The sequence below is a fragment of the Myxocyprinus asiaticus genome, chromosome 36, assembly GCF_019703515.2.
Source record: "Myxocyprinus asiaticus isolate MX2 ecotype Aquarium Trade chromosome 36, UBuf_Myxa_2, whole genome shotgun sequence".
Lineage (NCBI taxonomy): Eukaryota > Metazoa > Chordata > Actinopteri > Cypriniformes > Catostomidae > Myxocyprinus > Myxocyprinus asiaticus.
In genome coordinates, this window is record NC_059379.1 from 32,654,880 (window position 1) to 32,668,174 (window position 13,295).

Sequence of the window (13,295 nt, forward strand, 5' to 3'; positions counted from 1 at the left end):
GAAGCAAGCTGTTGCCCCAAGCGACTCGTCCTGGGGAGGAATGTTTATCATGTCCAGTGTCTTTGATCTCACCCAGTTAATCACTTCCTGCACACTGTACGTGAACTGCAGCACTGCCACAGAGGGGAAGCAGGGGGAGGCCATTAGATGTGGTTACTCCTCCACTACCTTCTACAAGTCATTAGATAGAGGTTATGATAAGGTGCACATATCCCATGGTTTCAGGGTGTTGTGGCTGATTCCTTTAACATCTCTGTGGACCGGGCAAGCCTTTAATTGCTGTCTGGCTCTGATTGGCATCTCCAGTGCTGGGAACTTCACTGTATTGGGCAGACAAAAGCCGAGCAGCCCTGAGCTGTACCCGCTATACACCAGTAGAGATCATTGGTATTTCAGCACACATGGGGACCAAAGAAATGCCAGTGATAACTTGAAATAGTCACAGGCTCATAGGGCACTTTAAAGGCTCTCCTTGCTGAAGAAAACAGCTTAAATATTTTGCTAGTCTTAGCTGGTTTAAGATGGTCTCCCAGCCTGGCCAATGTGGTCTTCAGTTGATCTGGTTGCACAGCCTGGACAAGCTTGTACTCAGCAGGTTTATAATTTATAATTTTTTTTATTTATCACACTTTATACCTTTTGCACATATACAGTGAAATTCTTTTTTTTTTTTTTTACATATCCCAGCTAAGCTGGGGTCAGCCATGCACCCCTGGAGCAGATAGGGTCAAGGGCCTTGCTCAAGGGCCCAACAGTGGCATCTTGGCAGTGCTGGGGCTTGAACTCCCAACCTTCTGATCAGTAACCCAGAGCCTTAACTGCTGAGCCACCACTGGTTTGACTGGTTGGTCAGGTGGTCTGACAACCTGGCCAAGCTGGTAAATGCATGGAACCCCCTCAAAAACCAAAAAAGAGATCAGCCTGACCAGGCAGAAAGATCAGTTAAGACCAGCAAACCATATTATGCCTTTTTCTTTTCAGCAGGGCTGTTCCAAGCAACATGATCACATTGGAAGTCTGCATGTTATTTCTGAGAGTTCCAGTACCCTAGGATTGGCCACATTATGCCGACTAACTGACAAGCGCAGTCTCCTATCAGAATTTTTTGCATAGGCTCAAGCATGTTTACATTCCCTTGTGGTGTGATTGGATGCATGTTGCATCAGCAGCGTGGGAGACATGGTTTTGGATCCTTCATTGACGTTTTCATGATCAGTAGCTAGTGCGATTCAGAGGTTGCATTTTTCTAACATTACATTTACTCCACTCCACTGATGGTTAGGTTTAGGTTTGGGGTTCGGGTTGCTTCAGTTTATAAAATATGCATTCCTCTTCACTGTATTACAGCCTGCACAGCTGAAAACAACTCGCTTAACAAATTGCTTTTGGCGCCCCTCCATGGAACTGCTGAACTATGTTTTAACGATGCTTTTTAGTTTGAATGAAATACAAGCAGGGGTGCAGCTACCCACATTCAGGGGTGTATGTATGCAATATGAATATCTGCGCCCCTCTAACATTGGCAACCCCTTGAATGTTTCACTGTCCGACCGGGAGGAGGAGGGTCCCCCTTCAACATTTTGCTGTCTGAGTGCTCCCCTTTGAGGTAGATTCCCTTTGTGTTCCCTATGGATTCCCAAAGGAACAAGCTGGGTTCAATACAAGTTCAGCTCAATCAACAACATTTGTGGCAAAATGTTGATTACCACAAAACATAATTTCAACTCTTCCCTCCTTTTCTTTAAAAAAAAAAAATAAGCAAAAATTGAGGTTACACTAAGGCACCACAATAGAAGGAAATGTGGCCTTTTTTTGAGGTTTTAAAGGCAGAAATATGAAGTTTATAATTTTATAAAAGCACCTACATTAATTCTCATGTTAAAATGCATGTATTATTTGAGCTGTATCCATCCATTCCATTCATCCATTTTCTCCCGCTTATCGGGTCCGGGGTGCGGGGGCAGCAGTCTGAGCAGGGATACCCAGATCTTCCTCTCTCCAGCCACTTCAGCCAGCTGTCCCGGGAGGATACCGAGGCATTCCCAGGCCAGCCTAGAGATATAATCTCTCCAGCTTGTCCTTGGTCTTCCCCGAGGTCTCCTTTTGAGCTGTAAATCTGTTTAAATAGTCATTTTTACAGTCATTTTAGGGATTTGGAGTTTGTTGACATTAGATCATCATGGCAACAAAGTTGTAAAATTGGCTATAACTTTACACAGAAAAGGTTAGTAAGTGATTTTATCACACTAAAATCATGTTAACACACATATAGTTTACGTCTTGTGGCTATACTTTTGAAACAGTGAGTAAGTTAAAAAATTTGCCCCTGTTCACTCCCATTGTAAGCGCCTCACTGTAACCCAGATATTTGTTTTTTTTTAAAGAAAAGGAGGGGCAAGTCAAAATTAATGTTTGTTGTTATCCACATTATGACACAAATGCTTTCGATTGAGCTTAACTTGTATTGAACCCAGAATATATGAAGGATTCGCTCACAAATTGAACATCACAATGGCTGCAAGCAAGTTTTACTTTACACAAGTTCTAATCGAGAGCAATATTTAGGTGATGAGATATTTTAGGGCAGAGCATAAACAGAAACATATATTCACCATATTTGTAAATTTTCATGACTGTAGGAATCCTGCCTTCACCACAAAAGATGCATGCAATGCTGCCTTAGAATTTGGGCAACATTAGGTACACTATATTGCCAAAAGTATTCGCTCATCTGCCTTTAGACGCATATGAACTTAAGTGACATCCCATTCTTAATCCATAGGGTTTAATATGACGTCGGCCCACCCTTTGCAGCTATAACAGCTTCAACTCTTCTGGGAAGGCTTTCCACAAGGTTTAGGAGTGTGTTTATGGGAATTTTTGACCATTCTTCCAGAAGCGCATTTGTGAGGTCAGACACTGATGTTGGACGAGAAGGTCTGGCTCGCAGTCTTCGCTCTAATTCATCCCAAAGGTGCTCTATCGGGTTGAGGTCAGGACTCTGTGCAGGCCAGTCAAGTTCTTCCACACCAAACTCGCTCATCCATGTCTTTATGGACCTTGCTTTGTGCACTGGTGCGCAGTCATGTTGGAACAGGAAGGGGCCATCCCCAAACTATTCCCACAAAGTTGGGAGCATGGAATTGTCCAAAATCTCTTGGTAAGCTGAAGCATTCAGAGTTCCTTTCACTGGAACTAAGGGGCCAAGCCCAGCTCCTGAAAAACAACCCCACACCATAATCCCCCCTCCACCAAACTTCACAGTTGGCACAATGCAGTCAGACAAGTACCGTTCTCCTGGCAACCGCCAAACCCAGACTCGTCCATCAGATTGCCAGATGGAGAAACATGATTCGTCACTCCAGAGAACTGCATCCGACGCTTTGCATTGCACTTGGTGATGTATGGCTTGGATGCAGCTGCTCGGCCATGGAAACCCATTCCATGAAGCTCTCTACGCACTGTTCTTGAGCAAATCTGAAGGCCACATGAACTTTGGAGGTCTGTAGCGATTGACTCTGCAGAAAGTTGCCGACCTCTGCGCACTATGCGCCTCAGCATCCACTGACCCCGCTCTGTCATTTTACGTGGCCGAGTTGCTGTCATTCCCAATCACTTCCATTTTGTTATAATACCACTGACAGTTGACTGTGGAATATTTAGTAGCGAGGAAATTTCACGACTGGACTTGTTGCACAGGTGGCATCCTATCACAGTACCACGCTGGAATTCACTGAGCTCCTGAGAGCGGCCCATTCTTTCACAAATGTTTGTAGAAGCAGTCTGCATGCCTAGGTGCTTCATTTTATACACCTGTGGCCATGGAAGTGATTGGAACACCTGAATTCAATTATTTGGATGGGTGAGCGAATACTTTTGGCAATATAGTGTATCTTTGAAGGTTTCATAAAGCTGCTGTCTGCCTTTTAGATTTACCATGATGTCTGGAGTGTGACTATTAGGGTTACCAATGATCCCGTTTTAGCCTGGACATCCAATATTTTGGACAAAATAAAGACGCCCCACCTTATACATAGTAGCGCCATCTTTAATTTTTAAATGGAAAGACCATGAGGCTGTGAGGGATAGACGTCTCTTCAATGAGTTGTACTGTTGTTTAAAATGTTTTGAATCATGACAAAAAAGTCCAGAAAACGTGTGGAATATTAGATGTGATATAGGAGCTTTATACAGCTTTATGCAGTGGATGCCACTGAAGAGACGGTAAATATATTGAATATAGTGCTACCCTGAATAAGGTATATTGTCCCGGCCCTCCCCTCGGACAGATGGAGAAAAGTTGGCAACCCTAGCACCTATGATGTCTTAAATGTGCCTTAGATGTCTTAAAAATATAGTCAGCTAACTAGGTTTTGGAACAGATCTAAAGATACTTTATTATAGAACTTGCTAGAAGAACTGTGGAATGGACTTTTCACATGCTGCAACAGGTTGAGATGTTGTGAAGGTAACCTCCCCCAACTGTGTTTTGTTCCCACCATTGACTTGTTCTCAGAGACTATTTGACAAGGCATTTGGGGCAATCATAAAAGGCATATGCTGCCATTGGGACTTAGCAGGTCATCAAGCTTGCTCTGGTATTGGTGGGTAAACTTACCACCTTACAAACAGTTCAAGCCCTCAGGTGAACCGGCTCCTCCCTATGCAAACCAAATTGCATGTACAAGATTCTCACAACCTTGAAATATATAAGGATAAACCTGGCTCCACACCTAGCCTGTTGATGTGCATGCCCGCCCCCACCCAGAACTGATGTCACTTTGCTTAAATTAGTTCACATATACTATATAGTCTAGTCAAAAAAGAGTTAATAATGTTGACATATTATAAAGATGTATAATTTGTCAACACTATGAACAATTTTGAACAGCACACTATATGGTAAATGTGAACTTATTTAAGCAAAGTAAAGTCAAACCCATGGGTGGAGTCAATGAGCATCAACAGGCTAGGAGAGGCACAAGCAAGGACAACCTGTTGGCTCACCCATTAATGGTTTGGTGATTCATGGGTTTATATTTTTTACTTCCTGGTCCAGAACTACAGTCAAGACCATGTGTCTAATGTTACTGCATGAAGCGCTGTTGCACTTTTGATTTCCTGCCAGAAATTAGCCTGTCAGTGGCACGATGATGGCAAGGCAGTTGGCACAGTGTGTCGGCGCTCTTGTACTCCACAAAAGCGAGTGTGTATAGCCGATGAGTGTTACAGAAAACCTTTTGTTTCTCAGTGAGTGACAAGATCTACATGCGGAGGATTTACAGAATGTTCCTCAATCCATTTGGTACCAAGGGTCATGTACTATTGTATCCCATCTGCACTTTCTGGGTGTTCTAGGATGAACCACGTGGTAATTTTTAAACATTTGGAGTGCCTTGCCTTAAAGGAATAGTAAAACCCAAAAATGAAAAGCTTGCACATGACTTGTAAATACATTTGAATGTTTACATTACATAACCAAGAGCAATCACAATCTTATTCAAGTGTGCTGAAGTAGCACGATGGCTCAACTGAGTGCAGTGCACTTTGCAACATAGAGGACTGGGGTACGAGTCCAGAAGAGCATGCGAGTCAACATGTGAGCAAAAGTATCATAGAAGCACCAAAAAATGATGTGGTTGCTTTGGCTATTGATTTTTTCATCTCACATTTGCTTTTGACCCCATTTATTAAGATGTGTCTCAGGTGATCCAATCACATGTGGTCAGGTGGACACATCGCTGTTTACACCTGGCCACCTAAATGTGTCTCCTGTGACCACTTGTGATTGGATTTGGAGGGGAGGGACTCTGTTTCATGACAACATACATCAATCACTATGTCAGTGTGTTACTGCATGAAAATAAACTTCAACAAAATCAGAAAGACAAAGAAAGTGTGAAAAAAAAGGGCATGCTATTTCTCCCTGATGCAGCTGAAATTTAATCTAAGCACAAAAGCAACATTTTGAGCAGAATTGTTCATTATTTTAGTGGATTTCCTGCATTATCCTAAGCTGCAGATGTTCGTCCTTCTCATAAGTCCCTGCATGCTGTTATCAGAAGATCCGTGAAGTTGTCATGCTTGTGTTTGTATCCGCTTTTGTACATTTTACGTTCGGACAGTTATTTCCTTTTAAAGTCACTTGTCACTGACAAAGTTTTAGTGCAAAAAAAAAAAAAAAAAAAAAAAAAGGTATAAGGTTTTGTTTTAGCACAGCAGATGATTGACAGGTGAGGGGTGGCACTTCGCTGCTGCCGGAACATATTCAGCACGGATTAGTTTTTACACCTCAAATGCGACATGGTTACATGCATTTTTGATCACATTCATGTTTTTTTTTTTTTTTTTTTTTTTGTGATTCGATCACAAAACGTTCAAGATGTAAACGTCCCTGTTTAGACCTGTATTAAATGCTGACCACATGTGATCGGATACCCAAAAAAACAAAAAACACACACACAAAAAACAGGGTATTTATGACACTCTCGGTTAGGTTTAGGGTAGGGAGGTATGTTTTTTAAATGTATAACTCGATAGAGCATTAACCTTAAAAAAAAAAAAAAAAAAAACTCATCTGTTTTTCTTTTCACATTTGCTTTTAGGTTATGTTTAGGTTTAAGGTTGAGGGTTGGGAGGTAGGTTTTGTTTATTTAAAACTCGATAGAGCATTAACCTTAAAGGCCTCATCTGTTTTTCATCTCACATTTGCTTTTTATAACACTTTCGGTTAGATTTTGGTTTAAGGTTAAAGGTAGAGAGCTAGGTTTTGCTAATTTAAAACTCGGCAGACAACCTTAAAAACCTCATCTGTTTAGGAGAACATTTAAATCACTTTTAGCATAGTGGAGCTGCCGTGATTTGAGTAATGAACCACATAGCCATTTTGCAAAAATGTTGCCACAGTCACATAATTTGTATGAGATCAGGCTGGCTTTGAGTGAGGAACACACATAAATTTAAGTCATTGCTTACTAATAATCTTTCTCTCCAACATAGCTCTCAAATCTCATTCCCATTCACGTTTTAATTCAAACGTGATAATTGGGCTTCATCAGAAAAAGCCTAGCTAAGACTTGGAACTTACATATGGATTACTTTTATGATACTTTTATAGTGATTTATCGTGATTTACCATCCAACTTCCTTGTATGGAAAACAGAAGATTAGAAACTGTGTTTATATCCTGTTGGGAGAAACTATGGGATAAACTATGACAAAATAATAATTTTTAGTGAATCATTCCTGTTAATAAAACATTACAAGTAGGTCTGCAATGATCAATGCCTACAAAATTGTGCAGAATTCAAATGCATGTCACTCACAGAATTCTGCGCATACACCATCACATATTTTTTTTATATATATTTTGCCTAATTTGATGTTTTTAGCTACTGATTTAGTTTCACACTCAGTGCAGAAAAAAACAAATAATAATAATTTTTAAAAAAGAGCATTATGCCTCATGTTCAAATATGACAGAATTAAAAAGTGCCTTATTTTTCAGACAAGGAGTTTGTGTGTTCTATGCAACTATGACATGTTGTTTAAGGTTTTAAGATTAAATTGGCACAAACACTATTGTTTTGGAACAAAGTGTCATGGCAGCCACGGTGAAAAGGCTGGTACTGTATCTTTCAAATGGCTCACTCAGCAATGCCCTCCAGCCTGTTTCATCACTGTCAAACTGTGCGGCTGGCACACTTTCACAGCCCGGCTCTGTTCCGACGAGCTTTTAGGATCCTCTCAGGAACCCGACCAGCCCAGTTTCTATTGACTCACAAATGGGAGTACACTTTCCAGTGTGGTTCCACTTTTTTTTTGTAAATATCATTTTACAGTAGTATTGCAATATATAAAATCTGTGACTAAAAGTGTAAATAAGTGCCTCCTATGGGAGTGTAATTAATTTCAACTGAGAGGCCATTTGTTGGAGAGTAACGAATGCCTTTACACTACGCCTACTACTAACGCTCCTGCAGACTTTATATGCTGACACCACCCATATGTTTAAAAACATGAGTACAGGAGACACCATGAGAAAACAGTGGGATGGATCTATCATAAGATAAACATATGATCCATTACATTAAATACTGACACACCCACCAGGGCTTTCACAAACTCCCTCCAAAAATTGCAATAAGAGAACTATACACTCAAAAAGAACTGCATAATAAAAAACTACAATCTTATTTTATTCTTTAATTCATTACATAAATATTACAGTCAACATGAAACCTGTGTTCAAAAATGTCCTGGTTACTTTCGTAACCTCCATTCCCTGATGGAGGGAACAAGACGTTGTGTCGATGTAGTGACACTAGGGGTCACCCTTGGGAGCCCCAAACACCTCTGATCTTTGAGAAAAGGCCAATGGGAATTGGCAAGCGGAATTTGCATGCCACTCCCCTGGACATACGGGTATAAAAGGAGCTGGCTCGCAACCACTCATTCAGGTTCTGTGCTGAGGAGCCGAGACAGGGTCCCGGCCATTTCAGCGGGTAGTTCAGAGTTGTGGCAGGAGGGACACAACATCTCCTTCCCTCCATCAGGGAATGGAGAGTACGAAAGTAACCAGGATGTTCCCTATCTGTCACTCACTTGACGTTGTGTCGATGTAGTGATACTAGGGGTCCCTATATGAAATGCCACAACTAGCTGAACTGTGTTACGTGGACTGGTGGTGCGAGACGGGCAGACCATTGCGCGCCTCGTAGCCAGCGCACCTGGCCATCACATAACCTCCCCCAACGCTCCTACGAGCATCGTACGGTCCCCTGCACCTCGGTGACAAGTCGACTGCCCAAAAATGGGGACAGGCTACCCCAGCTGTGGCCTCTTCTCTTCTTTTTTCTCCCCAAAAAAGAGTGGAAATCGATCGACTGGAGGTCATAAGTGTCCGCGTTGGGGGGTGTCACTCCCAAGGGGAAGACACCGCAGAGACCACACCCTGCCCGAAGGGGAGGTAATATGTGGAAATACATCACATGGTCTTACCGAGTTTTGTCGGCAGTGTCGCATGTGGAGAAGTCTCCGTGGTAGGTCCTACCCAGAGGGGACAGAACTCTACAAACACAGCGACCAGTGAAGGCACGGGTTTACCAACGGGGAAACTTGTGGAAGATACATCAAACGGGGTTACAGACAGGCAACCAGTGCATGTGGAGCACCTACCCCAGTACAGGACCTACTAGCACATGTACTGGGCTGGCATCGAGTTTCTCCACAAACTCGCCTGCCACAGGGCTAAGGAGGAAGGACATCCAGGGTCCATGGTCTCGTGAACACGGCTTGGGGGTAAAGGCGCACGTCTCCCCCTCAAGGAGGGGAAAGGCGCTATGCACAAGCGGTACACCCGGCCAGTTGTCCAGCACATTAACCTGTTCGTACCTGACAATACACAGGACAAAACCGGCTCAACCCGGAGATTGTAGAATCTCGCGAAGGTATTGGGTGTTGCCCAGCCCGCTGCTCTACAGATGTCTGCTAAAGAGGCGCCACTGGTCAGGGCCCAGGAGGCTGTCACACTCCTGGTAGAGTGTGCTTGTAGCCCCAAGGGGGTGGCACGCCCTGGGCGTGATATGTCAAGGCAATGGCGTCAATGACCCAGTGGGCGATCCTCTGTTTGGAGACAGTGCTCCCTCCAAAGCAGACAAAGAGCTGCTCAGAGCATCTAAAGCTCTGCGTGTGATCCAAATAGATGCGCAAATTGTGCACTATACACAAAAACGACAAGGCTGGGTCTGCCTCCTCCATGGGCAGCACTTACAGGTTCACCACCTGATCCCAAAATGGGGTCGTGGGAACCTTGGGCACATAGCCCAGTCGGGGTCTCAGGACCACGTGAGAGTATTCCGGACCGAACTCCAGGTACATGTCACTGACAGAGAACACCTGCAGGTCCCCTACCCTCTTGATGGATGTGAGCGCAGTCAGGAGGGCAGTCTTCAAAGACAGTGCCTTTAGCTCAACAGACTCCAGGGGCTCAAACAGGGCTCCCCGCAGGCCCCGTAGGACCATGGAGAGATCCCATGAGGGAATGAGGCATGGTCTGAGAGGGTTCAGCCTCCTCGCGCCCCTAAGGAACCTGATGATCAGGTCATGCTTTCCGAGAGACTTACCGTCAACTGCGTCGTGGTGCACCATTATAGCGGCCCGTCCCAACTGCGCATCTCTGGGGGTATTCGCGACCAGGAAGAACACCACTTAGCAAACAGACGCCACTTCAAGGCATTCAGGTGCCTCGTAGAGGGAGCCCTAGCCTGAGTGATCGTGTCTACCACCGCAGGTCTTCCACGTCCCATCCAAGGGCCAGACATGGTGGTTCCAGAGGTCTGGTCACGGGTGCCAGATGGCGCCCCGTCCCTGAGAAAGAAGGTCCTTCCTCAGGGGAATTCGCCAGGGGGGGGGGCTGTCGCGAGGAGTGTGAGGTCTGAGAACCAAATCTGGGTGGGCCAGTAGTGTGCTACTAGGATGACCTGCTCCTCGTCCTCCCTGACCTTGCACAGGGTCTGTGCAAGTAGGCTCAGTGGGGGGAATGCATACTTGTGTAGCCCCGGGGCCAGCTGTGTGTCAGCGTATCTGTACCGAGGGGAGCCTCGGTCAGGGTGTACCAGAGCAGGCAGTGGGAGGATTCCCGGGAAGCGAACAGGTCTACCTGTGCTTGACTGAATCGACTCCAAGTCAGCTGGACCACCTGGGGGTGGAGTCTCCACTCTCCTCTGAGCGTGACCTGCCATGACACCATGTCCGCAGTGCTGTTGAGGTAATCCGGGAGGTGAGTGGCTCGCAACAACTTGAGTCGCTGCTGACTCCAGCGGAGGAGATGCATGTGAGTTGAGGCATGCGAGGGGAGCGCAAGCTGCCTTGGCAGTTGATGTATGCTACCATTGCCATGTTGTCTGTCCGGACCAACAAGTGCTTGCCCTGGATCAATGGCCGAAGCCTCCGCAGGGCGAGCAACACTGCCAGCAACTTGAGGCAGTTGATGCGCCAATGCAGTCACAACCCAGTCCAGGAGCCGGCGGCTGCATGCCCATTGCAAACGGTGCCCCAGCCCGACTTGGAGGCGTCTGTCGTGATGACCGTAGAAATGCCAGGTCCGTCCAAGGGCTGAACAAGCGGCGACAGATCGGCGTGATGACCCCACGATGTGCCCCATGGCACCATGCCCATCTCGGGACTCGGGTCTGAAGCCAGTGCTGAAGCAGTCTCATATTCATCAGCCTGAGCAGTGTGACCACTGCCAAGGACGCCATATGCCCCAGAAGCCTCTGAAATTGCTTCAGTGGGACCGCCGTTCTCCGCCTGAACAATTTCAGACAGTTCAGCGCCAACTGCACGCGCTCGCTTGTGAGGCGTGCCATCATCGAGACTGAGTCTAACTCCAACCTGAGAAAAGAGATGCTCTGAACCGGGGAGAGCTTGCTCTTTTCCCAGTTGACCCGAAACCCCAGTCGGCTGAGGTGCCTGAGCACCAGGTCCCTGTGCGCACACAACAAATCCGAAAAGTGAGCTAGGATTAGCCAGTCATCAAGATAGTTGAGGATGCGGATGCCCACTTCCCTTAGCGGGGCATGGGCTGCCTCTGCGACTTTCGTGAAGATGAGAGGTGACAGGGACAGACCGAAGGGGAGGACCTTGTACTGGTACGCAAGGCCCTCGAAGGCAAACTGCAGGAAGGGCCTGTGTCGAGGTAAAACCAAGACGTGGAAGTACGCGTCCTTCAGGTCTACCGCCGCGAACCAATCTTGATGCCGAATGCTTGCTAAAATGCATTTCCGCCTCAGCATCTTTAACGGGAGTCTGTGCAAGGCCCGGTTCAGTACTCACAGGTCCAAGACTGGCCGCAACCCACCGCCTTTCTTCGGTACGATGAAGTAGGGGCTGTAGAAACCCTTCTTCATCTCAGCTGGAGGGACAGGCTCTATCGCATCCTTCCGCAGAAGGGTCACGATCTCCACACGCAGGGCAGCGGCATTCTCGCCCTTCACTGCGGTGAAACGGATGGCGTTGAACCTGGGTGGAAGCCTGGTGAACTGAATCGCATAGCTGAGTGAGACAGTCCTGGTCAGCCATCGCGACGGGTTGGAGAGCGCACACCATGCCTCCAAACTCCGGGGACCAAGGGGACAATCGCGTTGGACGTACCAGCGGTGGGGCCTCGCGGCGGGGTGGAGCCTGAACTCTTTATCTCACATGAGTGGTCATGATTTTATACAGACGTATGTTTCAAAATTACTATTCATTTCTTTAGAAAAAAAAAAGTTTTAAATGAGGAAAAAAAAAATACTGAGTGCACTTTTAATGCGTTAGTTTAGTGCGATTAATTAACAATAATAAAAATAACATGCAAAATAAAAAATGCAATTAATCATGCCCCCTGACGCATACTTAAATTCTGTAATAAAAGTACAGATTTTACTACCATACTAGCAATTCATGCTTGAAGTACATCTGTTTTTATGAGCTGTGCCAATAGGTGGCAGTGCACCTCAACAAACCTCACAAGCAACATAGCCACAGAATGAATGCAGAAATCTTGAGAAGTTTCCACTACAAAGCGTCCAACAAATGACGATGAATACCAGTAAGATGCTCCAAAAGCGTCTGTCTGAGGCACGCACATGTACACAGAGTAACAATAAAAAATAGCGCAGACGGAACGCATGAAAGCGTACTGTGAGAACTAGACACATTGATGAGCTCAATACAAAACATAATTTTAATTATGATGCATTTTTTATATGAATTATCTTTATTTGGGAGCCTTTCTCAACCAATAATTATGTGTGCAATTAATTTGATTAATTAATCGCCATGTAATGTAATTAATTCTATTGAAAATTATAATCGAATGTCAGCCCTAATTTTACCCTGACATAGTGTCCTATAAACACAGCGTTTATGATGCTGAAAACCAGTGAGATGTCTCAGACGCGTCTGTGTGACTCATACGTACAATACATAGACCGCCAATATAATTAAAAGTAGTTCAGACGGAACGAGAGAACATGTCATGTGAGAACAGGACAGATTGACCAACTCAACAGCAAAATGGATTGCTGTCAACTGTAGGCCTATATTCAATGTTCACGCATTACTATGCAGTTGCTTGAGGGGTTCTGGGTGGTTGATAGGGCGTTCCTATTGTGTTCTGTGTTGTTGCTAGGTGGTGACTTACTAGCCCAATTCAAAAGAGCCCACTCTCAAGTCTCTATGGTATTCTAGTCCGCAGATCTTGCACAGGTCCTTCAATCATTGTAAGCCCATGGGGTTTTTTGCACCCGTTT